General features: G+C 36.1%; 1 pseudogene; it reads left to right on the forward strand.

Moving 5' to 3' along the window:
- Positions 1–18,063: 18,063 nt before the first annotated feature.
- On the forward strand, positions 18,064–19,815 carry LOC148950709 (uncharacterized; annotated as a pseudogene).
- Positions 19,816–23,489: the final 3,674 nt, after the last annotated feature.

The following is a 23,489-nucleotide window of genomic DNA, read 5'->3' on the forward strand; positions in this document are numbered from 1 at the left end:
AATAGCGTCATTTGCAGTGCCGATTAATTTGGTCAGTGTCTCGACCATGCACTCACCCTCATCCAACGTTTCGACTACTTCTAACAACTGAATAGTGTTAGAACTGTCTCTTTGAGCGTGGCCGTAGGAGACTGCAATGGCTCGATGTTCTTTGATTTGATTCAGAAATTAAAGAATGTTAAATTTCATTAGCTTTGCCTCACAATCCAAAGAGATTTTATTGCTTTCGAGGAGGGTATTTTGGAAAATTTGAAAGCGTAAAATTGCCCTATCACCTGAAACAATTTCCACTGATTGATAGCAATGCCTGCCACAATGCTTAATGTGATTCCGTAGTTTCAAACCACTATGAAATCTAGACAGGCATGTTGGACAGTAGAAACATGTCCCCTTATTCTTACCCTCCCCAAGAACTCTACTGATATCTGTAATTGGGTTAAAATGGTCAATTGCATTGGGGTCACTAGGTGGTTTGTATAAAAATCAAATCCAGTGCTTCACCAACTCAACCGACAATTTTTTTACTAGGAACACCACCTTCTTCCTTTTAGGAGAAGTCCCGTTTTCAACTACAATATAGTACTAAACCGTAATAACACCAATATTTATATAGGCATTGATCGTTTCAAGAATATCAATGAATATTAGCATTATAGAGTATATTCCGTTTAAACGAGAGAAATCTATAGTGAGAAAATCACATCCCATCTTTCCATGTACAGTCTAATATTCTAAATGTGTCTTTGATGCGTCACGTGCTAGAGGGTTGAATGCTGACATGAGGAAAGTGTACATGAAACATTTTTGACATGTTTCAAAACAGATTCGGTGAACACCCTTGCAACCCTCTAAATCTGGATTATATTTTAAAACTATTGCCCCCTCCCCATGCCCCCCTCTTAAAATAAAATCTTTTTTAAATTTACAAATATTTACACTTAAATTTTCAACAAAAAGAACCACAGACCCACTCCCAGTTTCGCTATAATTTTCGAGATACGTTATAATGTGGTCTATCCAATCCATAAAAACTGATTCATAATTTTCTAAATGCGGATAGACCACTAGCATCTCGGTATGTAAATAATGAGGATAAACCTCGCTTTTAACTTCATTTGAATAAAACATCTTTAAAACAATTGAAACCTTAATTGAACCCCTACCCCCCCCCCCCCACAACTGAATCTGGTTTTCTAAGAGTACATTTATCTACATATATATGGACAATTTCTATAGGGTCAAATACAGAATTACCCCCCATAAGTGAATTCAAAGGATCCCCAAAAGTGGCAGTGTAAACAACTATCGTATTAAATATTGAATTTGAGAGCTGAAATTCGGGAAGTGTCATAAATTGAGTATTGTCACCCTCCTCCTCCCTCTCTTGTATATTATCACCACCCCTACCCCACATTGTTCAATAATAGGGTTGTTCGAAGCCATTTCAGTTGTTTGAACTGGAACTATTTCTATTAAATTAGTTGGGGAAAGAATCTCTGTTAATTCCCGGGCAAAATCGTCTAAAATCTGCAAAGTATTCGGACTTAGCAAAGGTAAGTTCCCCTGCTCAACTGTGCTACTATCTACATTAAAATAGTTAGTTAAAAAATCGTCAATATTATCTGGAATTTCGTTAAGAATACCATTCCATGGTGAATTGTTCCAAATGAACTCCACAGGCGCGTCTTCTTCTCCAACTGAAGAACAGGAGTGGAGATGGCGAATATTGAACCAATGCAACCTATAAAAGAAAATGGCTTATTTACAAAGTGTTTAAATCACCCTATTTCTAAAATTGGATTATTATTTACGTATGATTTAAAAAACGCTTAGTAGTAGTAGTAGCAGTATGCACATAGTACCATTTGGTTAATTCACTGTTCTCTACTCTAAATTTATGCCGGTATGTATGGAAAAGAAGAAAAAGGAAGGAAAAAATAAATATCGATATTTTTAAAAAGTTTTTGGATAATGAAGTAGATTTTTTGAGAATAAGTAATAGATTTGAGAAATATTTTGAAATGAATATTTATTAAAATATGTTTTATATATTTTATTTTATTTATTTATTTTTTTTTTGAATTTGAGCAGTTGAAAAGGGTTTTTAGAAAATGAGGAAATAAAGGAAAAAAATAAAAATGAAAAACTTTGTCTAAGTGTTGAGTGTATGTATGTGTACGATGATGTTCAGACAAAGTTTTTTATTTGGGCGTTTTTGAGGTAAGAGAGAGAGTAATTTGGGAGGATGGGATTATAAGGTAAACAGAGGAATTTTGGAGGCAAATTAAAGTATTTTCTTGGAGTTTGATAGTTGGTGCCACCGTGGGAGGGGTTCCCTATACCGGAAGGGTACCCTGCAAAGCGGCTAGGCAGATGTTGTATTAATGTTGGTTAATTTGTTGTAGAATGTCCCCAAATGAAATCTGTCAAGTATTAACTGCTCAAATTTTTAGTTTGATTGTTATGATAATGTAAAGTTAAAAAAAATTTTTGATTTTTTTTTTTAGTGTAGGTGGTACATAAATATAGTTATCAGTTTCGGAAATAAAGAAGTTAGTACCACTGAGAGGAGAGGAGGTAGGTTTAAAAAAAAAAAAAAAAAAAAAAAAAAAAAAAAACTGTTCCCTACTTTATATATTCTAAAAGTTCCGATTTCCAACTTAATATAAAATATTTACAATCCAAACGATCACATGGTAGGTTTTGATTTTGTTCAAACAACCCCTCAAAAAATTTCATATTAATACTATATCTGCTTTGAAAAAACCTGGGTCTTTATTTGATTTGAAATGGATAGCCTATCCCTTTCAAGCCATATCCTCTCATGATAAACAACTTATTCCGATAGACAGCTGTTTTTATGATATTTGTAGAGGCAAGGTGAAGCATTCGCTAATAAAGCAGTTTATATCGCAAAGATTTTGCTACTTACTATGGGAAATTATGACCGGCATATAGTGCCTTTTTTGGCTTCGCTAACCTAATTTAAGAGAATTCAACTGGCTGAATGTATGCAATAATTAAACAATTCAAAGGGAGAATGTTATATTTTATCAGGTTGAAAAAATAGTGAAAAATGTCTTTTAATATCTCTGACACGCTTTTACTGTGTTGAAAAATGGTGAAATGAAAGGTCTAAAAAAGTGGGAAGAAATCGCTAAAAATTTTTATAAGCAGATAGAAAGCAGAGGTAAAAATGCTTACATTCCCATATTCCGACTGGACTTGTGTGCCAGATGGTCCTGGTAGCGCGGTGAAATCACACTCTTGTGAGATTGGTGCAGCAGTATCAGCGGCTTGTATAGATGTGGTAGCGGTGGCGATGTCACTGGCTTGTACAGATGAGCCAGCGGGATTCATCCTCCTGTGAGCAGCCGCCCATTCTCTTTTCGGTTTTTGACCAGACTGTATTGAGGACACTGCATGGAGGACAAAGGGGGCTGGTAAAGCGTGGCCCTGGATGGTTCAGCTATCTCCAGTTGTTACATTGGAGTAGTGCCATTAGCCTTAGCTCTCTTTTGAGGGGGAGGCACGTATTCTTCAAAATTGTCCTTAATAAGAAAAAAAAATTAGCATGGAATAACGATTCCCCTTTTTACAGAACAAAAATTAGTACCCCCGCTCCTAACCAGAATTTATTGTCAGGCATAATTTTGTCTAGAAAGCATTTATCTCAAAGAAGCTCCCTCCCCTTTTTCAGTAAAGTAAAAAGTAAAAATTTGCGAGAAATATACTAGGCTTGGAAATCAAACGTTTTTATTACACAACTTGGGAAAAATAAACCTTAACAAACAGTATTCTGTAGCCTTAGGAAAAAAATCAATGTTTCTATTTTTACCATTTAGAAAAAATTTAAAAAAAGCATTATTCTTTAGAGCCAACAAATGCATCAAATCCAATACAATGATTTAAAATATAGATCTCAAAATAGTCAGCCATAAACATGGTATAATTAAAAGCTAACCAAACACTAAACTTCAGTGTTGTGAATCGGAATGACCACATTAGTTTTCTTGTTAAAGGGTGTACATGTCTGCACAAAGAATCCCCCCTTACTTTTCACGCGAAGAAACAGTTTGTTTTCACCTTACAACGAAGGTGTTAGAAGCGAGGCATAGCCCCTTCCCCCCATATAAACATTGAGTACTCAAAATGGAAGATAATAATTTAGATAGTTCCGTAGGCTACAAACCCATAGCATAAGTTTCGAACTATTGTAAACTAAAGAAACAGGGTGTTTAGATATAGACTTTAAATTAGATAAAAAAAAAAGATCGTTCACCCAGCAGCTTATAGGCCTAAAATTTGCAATCATAGGTTAAAAATGCTAGCTAATTTACACATAATATAGTCTTCTTATAACTCCTAAAGACTTTGCTTTCTAGCCTAATACTATCAAAGTTAAAAAACATAGTTTTCACCCCCTTTCCCACTGAGAATGTAAAAGACATTTTATCGAAAGAAAGCTAGATAAAAGGAATAATATGCACTCTAACAGCGAAACCTTTGCTAAGCCGCTATCATAATTCAAGAGAATTAACAAGCAGGATGTACACTTGACGGGTATAAAAAATTATCAGTATTTAAATCTTTGCGGAAATGTTTAAGTCAGGTTAGCGGCTTAAATGGAAACAGTATATTAATAGCTAAGGGTTGACAGAAGTTGACTGTCACTTTTAGAAAGGATACAGAAAGAATAAATTTATCAAAAAACAGAATTATTTCCAATGAAAGAATTAAGGTCGTAAACAGGGGGAGGGGGGTTTACATGGTAAAAAAGAGTGTATTTTATGCTTTCTATCGACTATAAACATCAAATAGTGGTATTTGTATTGGGGGGGGGGGGGTATACCCTGAATTTGAATTTACTGGATTGGGACTATGTAAAATGATTTTATTTGGAAATAAACTAAGAAAATTTACTAAACAGAACTCACATTACAAATCAACGTAGCCAAATTTTCCAACTCATCAATAATCATTGCTCTATTCATGAGGTCTTAAAAAATTATGATAATTTAACCACAACGCATGTCCGTTAAAAAAAAATCTCAAGGGCGAATTGTGATGTAATGGGAGACCTTACGTAACTTTCCTGATTAGTTTAGAAAGAAACACGTGATTCTGTCCCGTTAGAATCAATAATTCCCCGCCGATTATGTAATCAATTTCTCAGAAATCTTGTCCTAGTCGATTATGCAATCAATTTCCCAGACATCTGTCCCCCTTCGTGGATCAATAAACCATGAATAAATTATGTGTAATCAGTGCCTTCTGACCCCTCCCTACTAACAATCATGGCAAAAAACATACATTAAGTAATAATATAAATGAATAAATAGATCTTAAAGCGAGTAATGCTTAGATTGAATATGAAAATCAAGCTTAAAACGAAAAAAAACTATTTAAAAACTATATGAGTCTTGAACAGTCTTGAAAAGTATAAACAAAATCAAATTGAATATTAGATATATAATGATATTAATTGTTGAAAGATCCATCAGTTCATAATTTTTTTTTCATTGTAATTTTTGTTTTCATTTTCGAAGCTGTAAGAACTGGAAAAGAATAAATCTGTAATATGCGAGTAATTCGTTTTCAGTGAAGCGCCAATGACGCAGAAGGCTATAGGTTTTTACAGTTAAAGAAGGGGGCAGTATCCAAATTTTGTTTGTAGTGAAACAATATTTGTCTTGACCAATCTTGAAAAGAACTAGTAAATTAAACTGAATATTTGATGTACAATGATTTTAATTGCTGAAAGCTCATCAGTTCAAAATTTTACTGTAATTTTAATATTTATTTTCAATATTAAGTACAAAAGAAAACATTTCGTTTTCAGTAAAGCGCCAATGACGCAGTAGGTTTTAGGCTTTTGCAGTGAGGCGATACCCAAACTCTTGTTTGAAGTAACTTTTATTCGATTCAAAGATGGCTTGCATATTCAATTTAAGTTTCACTCATTTTCAGATTTATTTAATTATTTAGATTAACATATATTGTTAGCATGTTCGTATTGATTATTCATTAAATTTCTGCTCTTTATAGGTATCATTTATAATTCCAAAGCAAAATATTTATTTTCGCTATAAGATTGATTTTTATATTCCATCGAAATATTCATCGCATTAAGATCTGTCTATTCATTTATCTTAGTACTTTCTGTATGTTTTTGCTGAGATTGGTTATTTAATTTCTGTTCGTTTTTGGTTTCATTTATTCTTTAATAGTATTTCTAGTCGTTTTGAGTTTGAATTTTAAAAGGTATTTTTATCTCCTGAGCTTATATTTAAAATGGCCTTTACTTTTCTTTGAAAAACTTATTTTTCGGAAAGTTCTTTTAATTAATTTTTGTTTGTTTTTGATTTCAAAAAGTTTCAAGTTTTTATGGCATGGGGGGGGGGGTGCTTACTGTCCGATTATGCTTGACTTTAAAAAACGGATCTAGAACTTTCAATTTAAATCGAATGAGGCTTTTTTCAAAGTCTATACCGTTACCTCTTTGATAAAAACCTTATATATGAACAATAGACAACTTGCATAACTTGTGGACAGCGATTGACAACAATGAATGGATTGCAAAAAAAGTTCCAATAAGGGGGTTTAGACCATTTCACTTGCTGACACAAAGGGATCACGACTGCTTGGAATTGACCTTAATAGGATTTTCTGTGCCAAATCAACTTTGCATCTATCACTGAGTATGTATTTTAACCTTATAATTGGATAATTATAATAGATTTACTATGTGTTCTTCCCATACAAAACTTTACCTCATTAAAGTCTTTGGGGTGGGGGCGGCGTACTTGGCATAAAGAAGAGAAAACTTTAGCGTAGACAGTAGGAAAGGGGGAGGGTGAGGTTGGAGACTCATCCAATATGAGGCGGAACTTCATTTATCTCCTCCGTTCCCGATTTAGTACATTAGACAGACTCATTGGGCTGTAGAATGTTGGACCGTTTGAGTTGTGAAAGACGTTAAAATACCCAAAAATACTTTATATTTTCAGTTATTGCAGGATTGATTTCATAGATTGTGGAATGGTGAGCCCCCTGGACCATCATTTGGGTGAGCCTCAACTCATAATATGCAATTTTGATTATTTGTTCCGTGTTATGTGCATATATTATTCTATATGTTATTTTGAGTTATACTTTTATCGCATTGCGTTCATTTTTAAGCCTTGAGATAAAAACTGAAACCTTAGCGTAGACAGAGGTGGGGGGAAGTCTCCCCCCTCACATACATAATTGAGCAGCCACGGAGAAAGTAATACAAATGAAAATAATCTGTCTTTTCAAAATGTCTTTTTTCAAAAGACACGAACAAAATCGTCTAAAGGAACCTGAAGTGCTATCTCTGACATTTCCGTTGATTCTTTATTCCCATTACTTTCAGATGTAAAATTTAGAATATTATTGAATGGGTTTAGTCGTCCCCTCCTTGAATAATCCACATTTGGAAAACCCAGCCCTGGGAAATTCCTCCCCCCTCAAAGAACATTTTCTTTTCCTGCTGATAATTCCCCCGCGTTAAATTCCACCCAGCAGAAATTTATTATTAATTTAAATTAATATCAGTGCAAAATTTATTTAGTAATTTACATTAATATCTATTTTATGTTTGTTTGCATTGATTGTTTATTTAATGATTGTTTGATTGTTTATATGCCCCCAGGGCATAACTTACAACGCCTATCCCCGGGCCCTGGTGGGCTGTGTCGACACCGGAGTTTTTTTGTTATCAGAACTTTGAACTATTTTAACAAAATGTCTATCTCAAAATTTTTATCTGATGCATTAGGGCGTCGAGGAGGGGGAGGGGATTACCCTCCAATCTCTTTTGACTCTTAAAAAGTGAACAAGAACTTTCAATTTTCAGTCAAATGAGCCCTCAGTAAAGTTTATACGAGCATCCCTTCCATAAGAAATAATGAGAAGGATTCAGAGAATCTTTAAATTACAACCCTTGCCCTGAGGGCTGTGGGGGAGTTGTCATCCTCAAAGACATAATTTCCAGAACTTAAAACTACGTTGAAAAAAATCGCTATCTCAAAATTTTGATTGGATGTGTATGTGGAAAAGATGGGCGTGAGAGGGGGGTTAGTTGCCCTCCAATCACTTTCGACTATTAAAAAGGGCACTAGCCCTTTGAATTTCCAATCGAATGAGCCTTTTTTAAGCTTCTACGACACCGCCTTCTATAAAAACCTTATATGCCCCCAGGACATAACTTAAAACCTTTGCCTTGAGGGCTGTGGGGGAGTGTCCTCCTCAAAAACATATTTTCTATCTGGAAATCAACTACGCTGAACCAAATGGCTATCTCAAAATTTTGATTGGATGTGTTTGGGGGAATGATGGGCGTGGAAGGGGGCTAGTTGCCTTCCAATCACTTCGACTATTAAAAAGGGCCCTAGCCCTTTCAATTTCCAATCGAATGAGCCCTTTTTGAAGTTTCTACGACAACACCTTCTATAAAAACCTTATATGCCCCCAGGGCATAACTTAAAACCTTTGCCCTAAGGGTTGTGGGGGAGTGTCCTCCTCTAAAACGTGTTTTCTATCTGGAAATCGACTACGCTGAACAAAATGGCTATCTCAAAATTTTGATTGGATGTGTTTGGGGGAATGATGGGGGGGGGGGGCTAGATGCCCTCCAATCACTTTCGACTATTAAAAAGGGCACTAGCCCTTTGAATTTTCAATCGAATGATCCTTATTTGAAGTTTCTACGACAACACCTTCTATAAAAACCTTATATGCCCCCAGGGCAAACTTAAAACCCTTTCCCTGGAGGAAAACTTCACTTGTCTCCTCCGTTCCCGATTTAGGACATTAGACAGACTTATTGGGCTGTAGAATGTTGGACCGTTTGAGTTGTGGAAGACGTTAAAATACTCAAAATTACTTTATATTTTCAGTTATTGCAGGATTGATTTCATAGATTGTTGAATGGTGAGCCCCCTGGGCCATAATTTGGGTGAGCCTCAACTCATAATATGCAATTTTGATTAATTGTTCCGGGTTATGTGCATATATTATTCTATATGTTATTTTGAGTTATACTTTTATCGCATTGCGTTCATTTTTAAGCCTTGAGATAAAAACTGAAACCTTAGCGTAGACAGAGGTGGGGGGAAGTCTCCCCCCTCACATACATAATTGAGCAGCCACAGAGAAAGTAATACAACTGAAAATAATCTGTCTTTTTAAAAAGTCTTTTTTCAAAAGACACGAACAAAATGGTCTAAAGGAAACTGAAGTGCTATCTCTGACATTTCCGTTGGTTCTTTATTCCCGTTACTTTCAGATATAAAATTTAGAATATTATCGAATGAGTTTAGTCGTCCTCTCCCTGAATAATTCGCATTTGGAAACCCCAGCCCTGGGAAATTCCTCCCCTCTCAAAGAATATTTTCTTTTCCTGCTGATAATTCCCCCGCGTTAAATTCCACCCAGCAGAAATTTATTTATTAATTTACATTAATATCAGTGCTAAATTTATTTATTAATTTACATTAATATTTATTGTATGTTTGTTTGCATTTATTATTTATTTAATGATTGTTTGATTGTTTATATGCCCCCAGGGCATAACTTACAACGCCTACCCCCGGGCCCTGGTGGGCTGTGTCGACACCGGAGTTTTTTGTTATCAGAACTTTGAACTATTTTAACCAAATGTCTATCTCAAAATTTTTATCTGATGCGTTTAGGGCGTGGAGGAGGGGGGCGGTACCCTCCAAACTCTTTTGACTCTTAAAAAGTGAACAAGAACGTTTAATTTTCAGTCAAATGAGCCCTTAGTAAAGTTTATACGAGCATCCCTTCCATAAGAAATAATGGGAAGGATTCAGAGAATCCTTACATTACAACCCTTGCCCTGAGGGCTTTGGGGGAATTGTCTTCCTCAAAGACCTAATTTCCAGAACTTAAAACTACGGTTAATAAAATGGCTATCAAAATTTTGATTGGATGTGTTTGGGGAAAAGGTGGGCGTGAGAGGGGGGTTAGTTGCCCTCAAATCACTTTCGACTATTAAAAAGGGCACTAGCCCTTTTAATTTCCAATCGAATGAGCCTTTTTTGAAGCTTCTACGACACCGCCTTCTAAAAAAACCTTATATGCCCCCAGGACATAACTTAAAACCTTTGCCGTGAGGGTTGTGGGGGAGTGTCGTCCTCAAAAACGTATTTTCTATCGGAAAATTAACTACGCTGAACCAAATGGCTATCTCAAAATTTTGATTGGATGTGTTTGGGGGAATGATGGGCATGGGGGGGGGGCTAATTGCCCTCAAATCACTTTCGACTATTAAAAAGGGCCCTAGCCTTTTGAATTTTCAATCGAATGAGCCTTTTTTGAAGTTTCTACGACAACGGCTTCTATAAAAACCTTATATGCCCCCAGGGCATAAATTAAAACCTTTGCCCTGAGGGTTGTGGGGGAGTGTCCTCCTCAAAAACCTATTTTCTATCTGGAAATCGACTACACTGAACAAAATGGCTATCTCAAAATTTTGATCGGATGTGTTTGGGGTAATGATGGGGGGGGGGGGGGGGGTAGTTGCCCTCCAATCACTTTCCACTATTAAAAAGGGCACTAGCCACTCCAATTTCCTAAATTTATTTATTAATTTACATTAATATCTATTGTATGTTTGTTTGCATTGATTGTTTATTTAATGATTGTTTATTTGCCCCCAGGACAAAAATGGCTATCTCAAAATTTTGATTGGATGTGTTTGGGGAAATGATGGGCGTGGGGGGGGGGTGCTAGTTGCCCTCCAATAATTTTTCACTATTAAAAAGGACACTAGCCCTTTGAATTTCCAATAGAATGAGCCCTTTTTGAAGTTTCTACGACAACGCCTTCTATAAAAACCTTATATGCCGCCAGGGCATAACCTAAAACCCTTGACCTAAAGGTTGTGGAGGAGTGTCCTCCTCAAAAACATATTTTCTATCAGGAAATCGACTACGCTGAACAAAACGGCTATCTCCAAATTTTGATTGGATGTGTTTGGGGGAATGATGGGGGGGGGGCTAGTTGCCCTCCAATCACTTTCGACTATTAAAAAGGGCACTAGCCCTTTGAATTTCCAATCGAATGAGCCTTTTTTGAACTTTCTACGACAACCCCTTCTATAAAAACCTTATAACCCTTGCCCTGAGGGTTGAGGGGGAGTGTCCTCCTCAAAAACATATTTTCTATCTGGAAATCAACTCGGCTGAACAAAATGGCTATCTCAAACTTTTGATTGGATGTGTTTGGGGAACGGATGGCCGTGGGGGGGGGGCTAGTTGCCCTCCAATCACTTTCGACTATTAAAAAGGGCACTAGCCCTTTGAATTTCGAATCGAATGAGCCTGTTTTGAAGTTTCTACGACAACTTCTTCTATAAAAACCTTATATGCCTCCAGGGCATAACTTAGAACTCCTGCCTTGAGGGTTGTGGGGGAGTGTCCTCCTCAAAAATATATTTTCTATCTGGAAATCAACTACGCTCAACAAAATGGCTATATCAAATTTTTATTGGACGTGTTTGGGGTAAGGAGGGGCGAGGGGGGGGGCGAGTTGCCCTCCAATCAATTTTGACGATTAAAAAGGGCATTAGAACTCTCGATTTCCAATCGAATGAGCCCCCTTTGAAGTTTCTACGACAACGCCTTCTATAAAAACCTTATATGCCCACAGGGCATAACTTAAAACCCTTGCCCTGAGGGTTGAGGGGGAGTGTCCTCCTCAAAAACCTATTTTCTATCTGGAAATCAACTACGCTGACTATCTCAAAATTTTGATTGGATGTGTTTGGGGAAATGATGGGCGTGGGGGTGGGCTAGTTGCCATCCCATCACTTTCGACTATTAAAATGGGCACTAGCCCTTTGAACTTCCAATCGAATGAGCCTGTTTTGAAGTTTCTACGATAACACCTTCTATAAAAACCTTATATGCCCCCAGGGCATAACTTAAAACTCTTGCTCTGAGGGTTGTGGGGCTATCTCAAAATGGCTATCTCAAAATTTTGATTGGATGTGTTTGGGGGAATGATGGGCGTGGGGGGGGGGGCTAGTTGCCCACCAATCACTTTAGACTATTAAAAAGGGCAATATAACTCTCGATTTACAATCAAATGAGCCTCCTTTAAAGTTTCTACGACGACCCCTTCCATATGAAGTGCCTCTGGGAAAAAATAAATAAATAATAAATAATAATAAAACATTGGAGCCGTAAGGCCTTTACTATAGGCAACGCTACAGCGTTACCTCTGACAGTTTGGTGTACTCCTAAGGAGTAAAGTAAAGGCAATGGGAGAACACTAATCAAATTGGAAGGTAAAGCACTCCTAGATTTAGATTATGCTGATGATTATAGCATCCTAGATTAAAATGTTAGCAAAATGAATAGATTTTTAGAGGTTTTGCACACTCAGAGTACAACAACAGTTTGAAAAATTAATGTTCAGAAGAAAAAGTTGTTAAAACTAGAAATAAGTGAAGGTGAAGAGGTGATGTTGGGTAATGAATAGAGTAATTAAGAGGACAGACAAATTATCTAGGTGTTACTACTTATAAAGATGGTAGTTGCAGTGAAGATAATAAAAGTAGAATTGCCAAGGCCCAGGGTTTTATTTACGCCAGAAAAAAATTCAAAGAATAGGAATATAAGTCTGCACACCAAGATTAGAATATTGGAAACTACAGTGATGACAGTGGTCAAGTATGGTTCTGAAGCATTGTTGTTCCAAAAAACAGAGGAGGTTTTGCTAGGTGTTTTCCAGAGGAATTGCCAACGAATTTTTTTGGGTATCAAGTTACCACAATGCCAACAGACCACATCTCAAACAGCAATCCCTATAAAAAAAAAATGGGGTTCAATCCTGCTTTCTAGGGCTATAATGACAGAGAGAATGAGATGACTAGGGCATGTTCTGTGAATGAAGAATGGCAGATTGCCAAAGATTGTCCTTGTCAGTCAACCGTCCAGACCCAAAAAAAAGCAGGTTGTCACAAAATGAGATGAGAGCATGTTGAAAGTACATTTAACATTTAAGAACATTTAAGGGAAATAAGAACTTTTTGGGAGGGTGTAAATAGGGAGACTTTGGATAGATTGGGAAGGAGGAGAAGCGTGGCTAGATGGCTGTCCACGAATAGGATGAGATGATGTTGTAAAGAAACATATAAGCGAAATAGGAACTTCTTGGGAGGATGTAAAGAGGCTTTGCATAGATTAAGAAGGAGGAGGAGCATGCGTAGTTGTAGCCTACTGCTCTTAAGCGGCATAGTGCTGCGTCAAATTGTTAGTTGTATAAGTATTCCAGTTTGTAGTTTTAGAAACTGGGCTGTAAATTTGAAACTTGTTCTAAAAGTCTCATGGAATTTTTATATTTTTTTTTTGGGGGGGGGGGTAAATAAATTTAGTGGAATAATATAGGCAATGGTGCCATAATATTAAATAATTTTTTTTAGAGGGGATACCAAAAGTCAAAATCACCTTAGAACTAAAACTGAAAAATTGATACAAAGATTACTGAAGTTCCTAGAAAAAAAACAAGCAAGCATTCTTTTCAGAAATTCTACAAACGTTTCCTCACAAGCTCGTAAACACTTCTAGCCTAAATGAATTCTTAACAGAATTTTCCTTCGTGCGCAGTCAGCGTTTTTTAAATATATTATTTGAAAGCGGGAAGGAAGAAGGTTATTCATTTGTATTCTTTCATTCGTTGTCACTAGGATTATTGTTAGTGTAATTTTAGATGTTTGAAGACCATATTATTTTGGTCTACTAACATTGGAATCATATACCCAGTAAGTTAACATAACAAACTTGTCTTTTTGAACTTATGTTGACGTCTCTCCAGATATATTAGCCCTTAACCTCCATTTCTACCTCCAGACGACTCCCCTAGGCCACTACCCCCACTCAAGGTAAATATAGTATATATTTTAAGACTAACTATTGGTACACACTTAATGTTTGAGAAGACGAGACCAAACGAATCATGTGGCATGACTCGGTTTAAAAATAAGAGGTACGATACGGAGACTGGAGGGTAATCCTAAGACGACAATATAGAAAGTAGTTATTTATTCGGAGACATAAATTGTGCCTTGATGTACCCCTTTTATTAGACATCCTGCTAGATTAAGCTCACTTCATCTAATGAAAATAACTTGGACGGTTATTCTTTTATATCAAAATATTTTTTGAGATGCCTTACACAATGGGAGTACATGGTACTTGTATCAATGAAATTATTTCAGAGAGAAATAAAAACTGACATGCACTTCTGAGAATTTTCTTATCGCCTGGAAATTGTGATAACGCCATATGTGTAGGACTGTGCTTGTACCAATTGAATGGTTTCACTGAGAAAATAGGCATTTAATATTTCTAGAAAATGTTAAGACTCTCTTAAGAGTATTTAGCAGGGTACGAGGGACTAGCAACTCCAATAGCACATTGGGATACGGGCCCGTCTAAAGTAATGGGATATGTGTGTGCTTAAAGCTATGGGATGGGCGTGTGCTTGAACCCATTGAAGGGATACTACTTATAAGATTTTTATGGAAAGGATGGTAGCATAAACATCGGAGGGGGCCCCTTCGATTGTAAATCGGAATTTCTCATACCCATTTTAAGAGTCAACAGTGATTGGAGGGAAACTAGCCCCCCCCCCCCGCAAGGACTTCCTCAAATGCATCAAGTCAAAATTTTGAGATAGTCATTTTGTTCCAACTAGTTTAAAAATCAAATAATAAAAACTCCGTGTCGACACAACCCCACAGAGCCCGAGGGCAAGTGTTGTAATTTGTGCGCGGTGGCATATAAGGTTTTTCTGTAAGGGGTGGTCTTATAAACTTCAAAGGTGGCTCATTTGATTAGATTTTGAAAATTCTAGTTATCTTTTTAATACAAATCAATTACCAAGTAGGCTACTACCAGGAGTTTCATCTTTACCGGGATTGAAATGGTAATATTTCTCACTTTTCTCTTTCAACACACTTTGACATCTCTTTATGTATTCGAGGGAAGTAACCACTCTTCAATCTCAGTATTTATGGTTTGCTGCATAATTCAGAGAGAGAGAATTGGTACTCATATCCAGAGCATAACCCTCCATTTTTGTGATTCTCCCTGTAAAATGAGAGCCATGTCACCTCTCTTATCATTTTTGGTGGTTAGTGCGGTTCACCCGAGCCAATTGTTTGAAAAGAATTCTTTACTGGTCCGGTAGATCACTGTTCCTAGTGAAAACTCGGTTGTAGTAATAATAACAATAAAAAGTCATCAGCAACACAGCTATATTTGGTAAAATTATGGCTTGATGGTGAGTCATCAGTGTGCAATCCTTACTTAAATTTCTACAAATCAATTATTATAATTACTCCAAACACGATTGTATGGCCTCTATAGTGTTAGTTTTGCTCCAGACTGAGAGCTCATAGAAATAAACCGAATTTAACCATAATTAACGTGATTTTTGAAGATCTAAATCAAGAGGGCTTGAGAATATTAAATGCCATTTATTGTACCTTCAAAAAGTGTTGCTGTTTGATTATATAATTGATTCTTAAGTTTGGACGAATTAAACGAACTTTTACGAAAACTACTCGGATTTAAATGACAAAAAAATTATTTGCTAATTCTTGAACAGGCTTGCGTCTTAACAAAATTTTGTCATGACTGAATTGGCACACTTCAAAGACTTTTTGGCTAGTCTCCCTCAGAGGATTGAAATGAATAAAAAATTAAAGTTAAAAAAAAAGACTGCATACAAGTTACAACCATAATAGTATAGGACATGCTGATGTATAAAATAATTTTTCACTTTTATATAAATAGACTCAAAATTCCCACTAAAAGATTGTGGGAATCCAACTTAGGTTTTCATCTCTATACTTTTCATAAATATCGTGTTCAGTTGGTTTCATGGTTGGGATGTCGTCTTCCAATTTCTCGTTTAAAATCATTTTGATAAAATCAACATACCGCCAAATGGTGTGTTCTTGGTGATGTGGCGCTTAAATTCTATTTTACCGCAGCTTGCTTTCTTCAAGCCACACATCAAACAGGAGGAGATTGTTTTTGTCTTTTGTGTTGTTCCTACACTTAGCCATTTTGATAGCCCTCAATAGACGGCAGATCCAATGACGCTAAATCTTAACAGTGTGGTACACAATCTCAGACCAAAGTCAAAGGCTATACGCAAGTAGTATTTTGGATCTTTTATATTAATAGGCCTTTAAATGCTCAAGGAGCCATCTCCATTTCAAAGAAGATGATGAAATAGTCCAATGAAACAATCGCGAATTGAATCACACGAACATTCCCAACTCTGGAAATCTGCTTCTTGGTATTTTCTTGGGAAATTTTCTTTAAAAAAAGGAAATTCTGCTACAGCAAAAAAGTTCAACGATGCCACTCCAGAACAACATAAGGAGAATATCCCCACACTGAAAGAACATCGTTTAATAATGAGTAACTTGAAAATTTCTAAATGCAGCAAAAAACCGGCCCAACAAAAATGAATACTTGCTCCTAGTAGAGACAAGATCATACCGGCGAAACTCACCATTATCTTGCCCATCTCCTCACATCACATCACAAAAAAAAGTAAGGTGAACAATTTCAGACCGCGAAGAATCACGTTTACAACGGCAACGCCAAAAATCACTTTCATTAGAATATATCGATTGTCATATGGCTCTGACATACTTGATACAAGAGTAGAACTTCCAGATGTAGGAGCATTAATCGAATCACTAAAAGAAAATCCTGGAGCACAGGCCGAAGCCGAAGATGACAGGGCAAGAGTTCTAGATACAGGGTTATTAGTCGATGGACTACTAACGAAGATTATTACGTTAATTTCAAGGGGCAAAACAAAAAATGAAAAATGTCAATAATTGAGAAACTTTTTCAGAGTATTCACCCAAGTCTGGAAATTTTGTTTTACCCACGCTTCATCCTGGAATTTCTTGGCACAACCAAAGAAACAAGAAAATTTTTCTTCTTTTTCGGCACTTGAATCAAAATATGCTTTCATTATGGTACTTTTCCGTTTCTTTGGAATATGGTTGCTGTTTTCTCTTGGCAATAAGAACACACATTTTTTTTGTGTGCCGTCCTTCGTTTCAACCACTATATCTGATTTACAGGAAGCCAATTTGCTTAAAAATTGCTTTTCCTTATGCTGACCTTTGAGCTCATTTTCCATATTTGCCAGTGTAATACTTCTCAAGTTTGCACCCTTACGTGTCGAGTAGTTAGAACCTATCAAAAAACAAAACTAATTTTAGAATTCTCAAGTATTTTTCTAGTTTGATTTAAAAAATTAAAATTATTGTTCAGACACCTTAGATATTCGTGCAGTTTAATTTATAATCTTTAGTCAGGGAGCCACACGAGAAAAATGTTGATATTTAAGGTTTTGGGTGATCAGCAAGCAGCAGAAGGTTTGAGAAAATTCCCACCACCGACAAAAATTCCCTTAAAATGAATAAAAAATTCAAAACCGCTCCAAAATTTCTTAGCTATAGCTCAAATTAAAGGAAATTAAATAATGCTCAATATTCTTTATTCAAAATTGTCTTATCTTTTGCCGTTCAGTTTTAACCCCTAAAAATCGACGAAAAATATAACATAATTTATAGCGTTTTTGGAATAATCTTGATCCATCTTAGAAATTTGCCTACATAATGTACATTTTTTAATAATGGATTCTGTAGGAAATTTATTTTTCTACATAATAAGTGATCTGAAAATTCTCTAACCCTTTTCGTCTTTGAACTATTAGAGAAGAAGCGGAGTGACCCAATTTTTAGCTCGGATAAGCATAGGCATCTATCCAACACGAATGCGCCTGTCCCGGCGGTAGATCTCCGTGACTTAGCTCAATAGAAAAACTCCATCGAAGCGATGGAATCTGGCTAGAATCAATGGAGGAGCATGCTGCTGCTAATTGAGTGGAGCCTGATGCACGAGATATAATTACTGACGGTAAGTTTTACATGTGAAAATCATGAAACATTCATCACTCACAGTGCAAAAGATGGTTGATGTGTCCTTCTCTCTGTATTCTTACAATCTGGAAGCTATTGGAAGCAGAGCACTTGAGCGCTACTCGGATGGGGATAAAGCTGCTTTTAGCAAAGTGAAGCTGCTTTTAGCATGAATAATGAGCAGGCGAACCAGAAAAAGAAAATCCGGACTTTGAGTGCCGAAAATAGTCTCATCAATGTTGAACTTCAAACTGTCAAAAGGGTATTGATGAGTGTTGACATTGCTGGCGACACAGGACTTCACCATCTGAGGAATTTGATTTCTCATGAGCTTCTCTCATTTACACCTTCTATATTTGAGAGAAGTGCAATTTCTGGGAAGGTTGTACTTCGGTCAGGAACCAAGTCAGCTCTTATGGAGTATTTGAAAGCAAAAAGTAGTTTAAATGAGTGTCCCGTTAACGTCGAGATTAGCAGTGAGTCGACTCACTCAAGGATGGTAGACTTGATGCCGTACCTGAGAAGCCACCCGCCAACTGAATCGGAAACCATTGAGAGCTACGGAAAACGAACATTTTCAACTCTTGTTTCTTTTAACGGTGACATTAAAGAACTGCATGTCCTTGCAGATAGACATGATGGAATATTTGGATATTATGACAAAGAAGGCAATATGATCTGCTGGAAGGACTGTGGTGGTTGCCACGAGCAGCAAGGATCTCGATACAAATTTGCAGTATCTCCAGGTAAACACTCAAAGCTAGATGATTGGAACACGATACTATCATATTCCAAAGCAAAGGCAAAACTGAATGAACTTTTATTTGACGAATTCGAAAACTTAGTCCATGTGCTTCAAGCAGGTTTAACTGTCTACCTCTCTGGAGGCTTTCAAGACCGGATGAGAGTAGTGATGCTCAGCAGAAGTGGAAGTATTGATACAGACTTTGAACAGCGTTTGAGTTGTACCCATGAAGAGTTGGATACTAGTTGTGTTGCACACGTTGGACTGTTTGAAGAGGGGTATCGATATTGTGTATGTCGATGCGAATGACACAGATATTGTTGTCCTTTTGCTGTATCATTATAAGCTATTCCTTGGATACAGCCCAAATTGTGAAAAATGGAACGTTTTTATACGATTCTATGAATGTTCAGTGCCTATACACCAGCTTTACAGGAATCCGCCAAACCAGCTAGTTTTATCAATCTGCCTTCTTCATACGCTTTCGGGGTGTGATACAGTTGGTTTTATGTTCTCTAAAGGAAAAAGAGTGGTGGCTAAGGCTTTCGAGAAATGGGGACTGCAGGAACAGATTGCTTTGCTTGTGAGAGAGATAGAGAGGTCAAAGATCGATCCTTCTGTGCAAGAAAGTTTTCTTTGTATTTGCAGAAAAGTCATCGTCGCCGCATACGGTAAAGATCCACACCTCTTTACCTCTCTTGATGACTTGCGAGTATATTTATACCCTCGAAAGCGGGAGCTTAAATTTTTGCCACCATCTGACACTGCCTTTGAGTGCCATTCTAAGCGCGTTTACCTCTAGTTGGACATTTTTTTACAAGCAAACCGACCAAAGCCACAGTTTCTAGATCCCCTACAGTTTGGCTGGACATTTCAGGATGGCGAGATTAGACCAGTTGTGTCCACCGTTAAGGCATTCCCAGATGGTGTAGCCCCTGAGTACTGCTCGTGCAAGGGCTGTACAAAAAATTGTCCATGTGCGGGAAATAGACCTTGTGATTTACTTTGTGACTGTGGTGGGAAATGTTTGAATGCTTTTTCTATGCTCTATAATTAATTCTTCTAGTTCTATAGTTTTTAAAGTTTCTTCTATCCATAATTCAGACTCAGATGGGAAAAATTAATATGCTGAGTTAGTATGTTTAAAAATTTTCTTGTTAATAAGTACATTACACGAGATAGTTAGCTATTGCTATTAGAAGAGCATTCGAGTCTTTTTTGCTAATATTATTATTAATTTCCCTTAGGCATTAGCTTCAAGGTCATGAGCGTAAATATTTAATTTACGGGAGATAGACCATGCGACTTACTTTTTGGGTATGGGGGGGGAGGATGTATGAATGTTTCTTCTAGCTATAATTCGGACTCAGATGGATAAGTCTCATATGCTGATCTATCATCTTATAAAGTTTTTTTGCTAATAAGTGCATTACATGAAACAGTTAGCAGTTGCTATCAGAAGAGCATACCAGTATTTTTTGCTCATATTACTAGTAATTTCACTTAGGGATGAAAAACTTTATCTTCAAGATCAAAGATTAGCTAGTATCTTGCCTTAGACCTTACGACTTACGTTGTGGCTGTGAGGGGGGGGGTGTATGAATGCGTCTTCTGGCTATAATTCGGAGATGGATAAGTTTGGAATGCTGAGCTATTATCTTCTAAATTTTGTTTGTTAATAAGTGCATTACACGAAATAGTTAGCAGCTGTTATCAGAAGAGCATGCCAGTCTTTTTTGTTCATGTTATTAGTAATTTCACTTAGGCATGAAAAGATATTTATCTTCAAGGTCATGTGTTTCAATTCCTGAGTTCATGTATGTACTAATGAGTATACTGTGCAGTTTCAAAGTATAACTATCCGTTACTCGCCAAATGCTTGAATATTAGAGCGTTTTTTTTTTTTTTTTTTTTTTTGACGAATTAAAAAAAAAAAATTACAAGTTTCAAGGTCATCAGCGATGAGCCCAACAGTATAGCGATGGCACTCATAATCAGCGGCATTAATTACCAAAGGCTGCGTGTTCATTGTTGAAAGTTTTTGCGAAGCATATTTTTTAACAGCAAAAAAAACAAGATTTTTTCGAATTTCGAAGACTAGCACTCCCCCCCCCCGGCCGAGTATATAATGCCCATATTCGTAATCAGCGCTATCGATTACGCCATATTCCGTTGTCAAACCTTCTGCTGCTCACTGATCACCCCCCTGTCACATTTTTGGTGAGTGGCTCCCTGACTACTTAGCGATTCTGAACCGAAAACTAAAATGAGATCTATATTTTTTTTTCTATCAAAATATAGCAAAAGGTTATAGAGATGCTCACTTTTGGAGTTGAGCCGAAAAAAGTTTGGTTCAAGAACACAGTTATAACTTTGAACTAAGAGATGAAACAAAATTATTTTATTTAAAATTTTCAGGAATTATTCTAGTTTCGATTGACAAATCAGATTTATCTTAAAACGCTAAAAAAGCTATTGCATTTTATACAACTATATCTAGATGCTTTTTATAATGTTAAATATCTTATTTTGATCTTTGTATGCAAGATGGTGTTAAAAACAGTTTCTACTACAGTGTTATAGCAAAATACTACCCGGATAACCACCTACGATTTTGACGTTATTCATCTATCTTGTACATAAAGAATTAAGTTTTTTGCAAAAAAATTTATTATATTTTAAAAATATTTTTTTTTTAATTACAAAAGGTCTTTAACGACATCAACTTCCTTTAAAATGAGCCATTAAACACATCTCTATGATGTTCCAGTGCCCTGCTATCTGAGTGGAACAGACAGAAAAATGCCGTTTATGCAGATATTGTGGTTCTAGCAACTTATCTGGTTTTTCAAGCCAATAGATTTCCTCGTCATTCTATTCACGGGACGGTAAGTTTTCTATCTAGGGGTTTTGAACAAGGCGGTTCTAATAGTATACTTCTTGTTTTGATCTGACAATATTTTCAGGAGTTAAGGGCTATTGAATTTTTTGGTATTGGACGAGATCGTCTCTTTTTTTAGATCTAATAGTGTACTTCTTGCATTGATCTGGGTCTATTTTTAGACTGTACCAAGAATCAATTGCTTTCATCCTTGTTTAAGTTGATCATTTGATAAGAAAGCTTTTTTGGTTTTGATAGGGTGGAATATTGATAGCTTGTGAACAACTCATTCAAGGTGTATATTAAATGGTACAAATTTCAAACAAATGGTTCAATAAGTATGACTTAATTGAAATGTATAAATCAACTAGCCAACTTCAGTCATATTTCTTACAAGAATCATTTTTGTCCTATATTTGATTGGTATTTAATAACCCTCCTCACCACTGACCCATGTGTGTCCTTGAATACCCACTAAGACTTTACTCATTTAGAAACAAATGGTATTTATTGATTTTTTTTTGTACTCTATTTATCATGAAATCATTTTTTTTTTCGTCTTAGGTGTTTTCTGTTTGATTGGATCAACAGTATTACACCACAAACTTAAACATAAAAGTCTATGGTGGTTCTTTCCTCCCTCCCTAACCCATCATATTCCCTAATTTTTCAGCTTAGTCTTTCCATTTAATGAAATTAAAAGTTTGTTCACTTCAAAAACTTAAATTGGATTTGTTTTATAAAAGTTTAACGCTTTTCTTAACTCCCTCTTCTTTCTAATTTCCTTTCTTGTTCTTTTTAGCCATTCCCAGTTGTGTTAAATTAGAAATTTTTTCACATCATAAGAGTTCCAATTAGTTTAGTTGATAAACATTTATTCTGGCTATTGACTTTCTCTTGTCAGCCTATCCATACATTGAGTATTTATCATGTTAATTGAATATTGAAAGTATGTCTATTTTTGCTTGGCTTACAGCTATATGGGTATGTTGGTCCTCTTCTGTCTTAAAAAGCCAAGGGACAGTTAGTTTCCTGTATAAGGGTGTTGGACAAGGTGGTTCTAATAGTGTACTTCTTTTTTCGATCCAATACTAGTTTTAGGAGTTATGGGTTTTTGTATTTCGTAGAATAAGACTTGATCGTCTCTCACTAGGTTGCAAGCTACTGCTGCAACCCTGATTAGTTGTTCCTGTAGCTCTTGGCTTAGTTGTGCCTGTAGATATTGTCTTAGTTTCATTATTTGTTGTCTCATGTTTCATGTCTCATATAGCTAACAAAGTAAAATATGTTTAATGGTTTGTTTTATACTAGGTTTTAGCCGTCTCTACAGTCATGATGCCAATTAAACTTACACAATCCCCATTAACAATTAGCTACACCAATCCTTTATATAATTAACATAACTATATTGATCCTTTATGTAGCTTGTAGAAATATTATTTCAGTTAACATGGGGTAGAGGTCGTTCTTTACTATAAAAAAAAAATTATTTTAAAAGTTTCAGGTATTTTATTAATTTCAATTCAAAAAGTAGAGTAGTTGCTAGGACACTATAAACACTTTTTCATGTTATATGATAAATTTAGAGATTTGACCTGAGAGGTGAAATACAATTAATTTATTTTAGAATGTTCAGGTTTTATATGTAAATCTGCTAGTGCTCATTTCTATAAATGTACCGGTGTTAAGTTCTATATGGAAATGTACCAGTATTCAGTTGTATATGTAAATATACCAGTGTTCAGTTATATATGTGAACGTACCAGTGTTCAGTTTTATATTTAGAAGTCCCTGTGTTCAGTTCTATGTGTAAGTGTAACAAGCTCAGTTCTATATGTAAATGTATCAAT

This window comes from Artemia sp. Qi Xiang Cuo, chromosome 7 (assembly GCF_049724085.1).
Source record: "Artemia sp. Qi Xiang Cuo chromosome 7, ASM4972408v1, whole genome shotgun sequence".
Classification (NCBI taxonomy): domain Eukaryota; kingdom Metazoa; phylum Arthropoda; class Branchiopoda; order Anostraca; family Artemiidae; genus Artemia; species Artemia sp. Qi Xiang Cuo.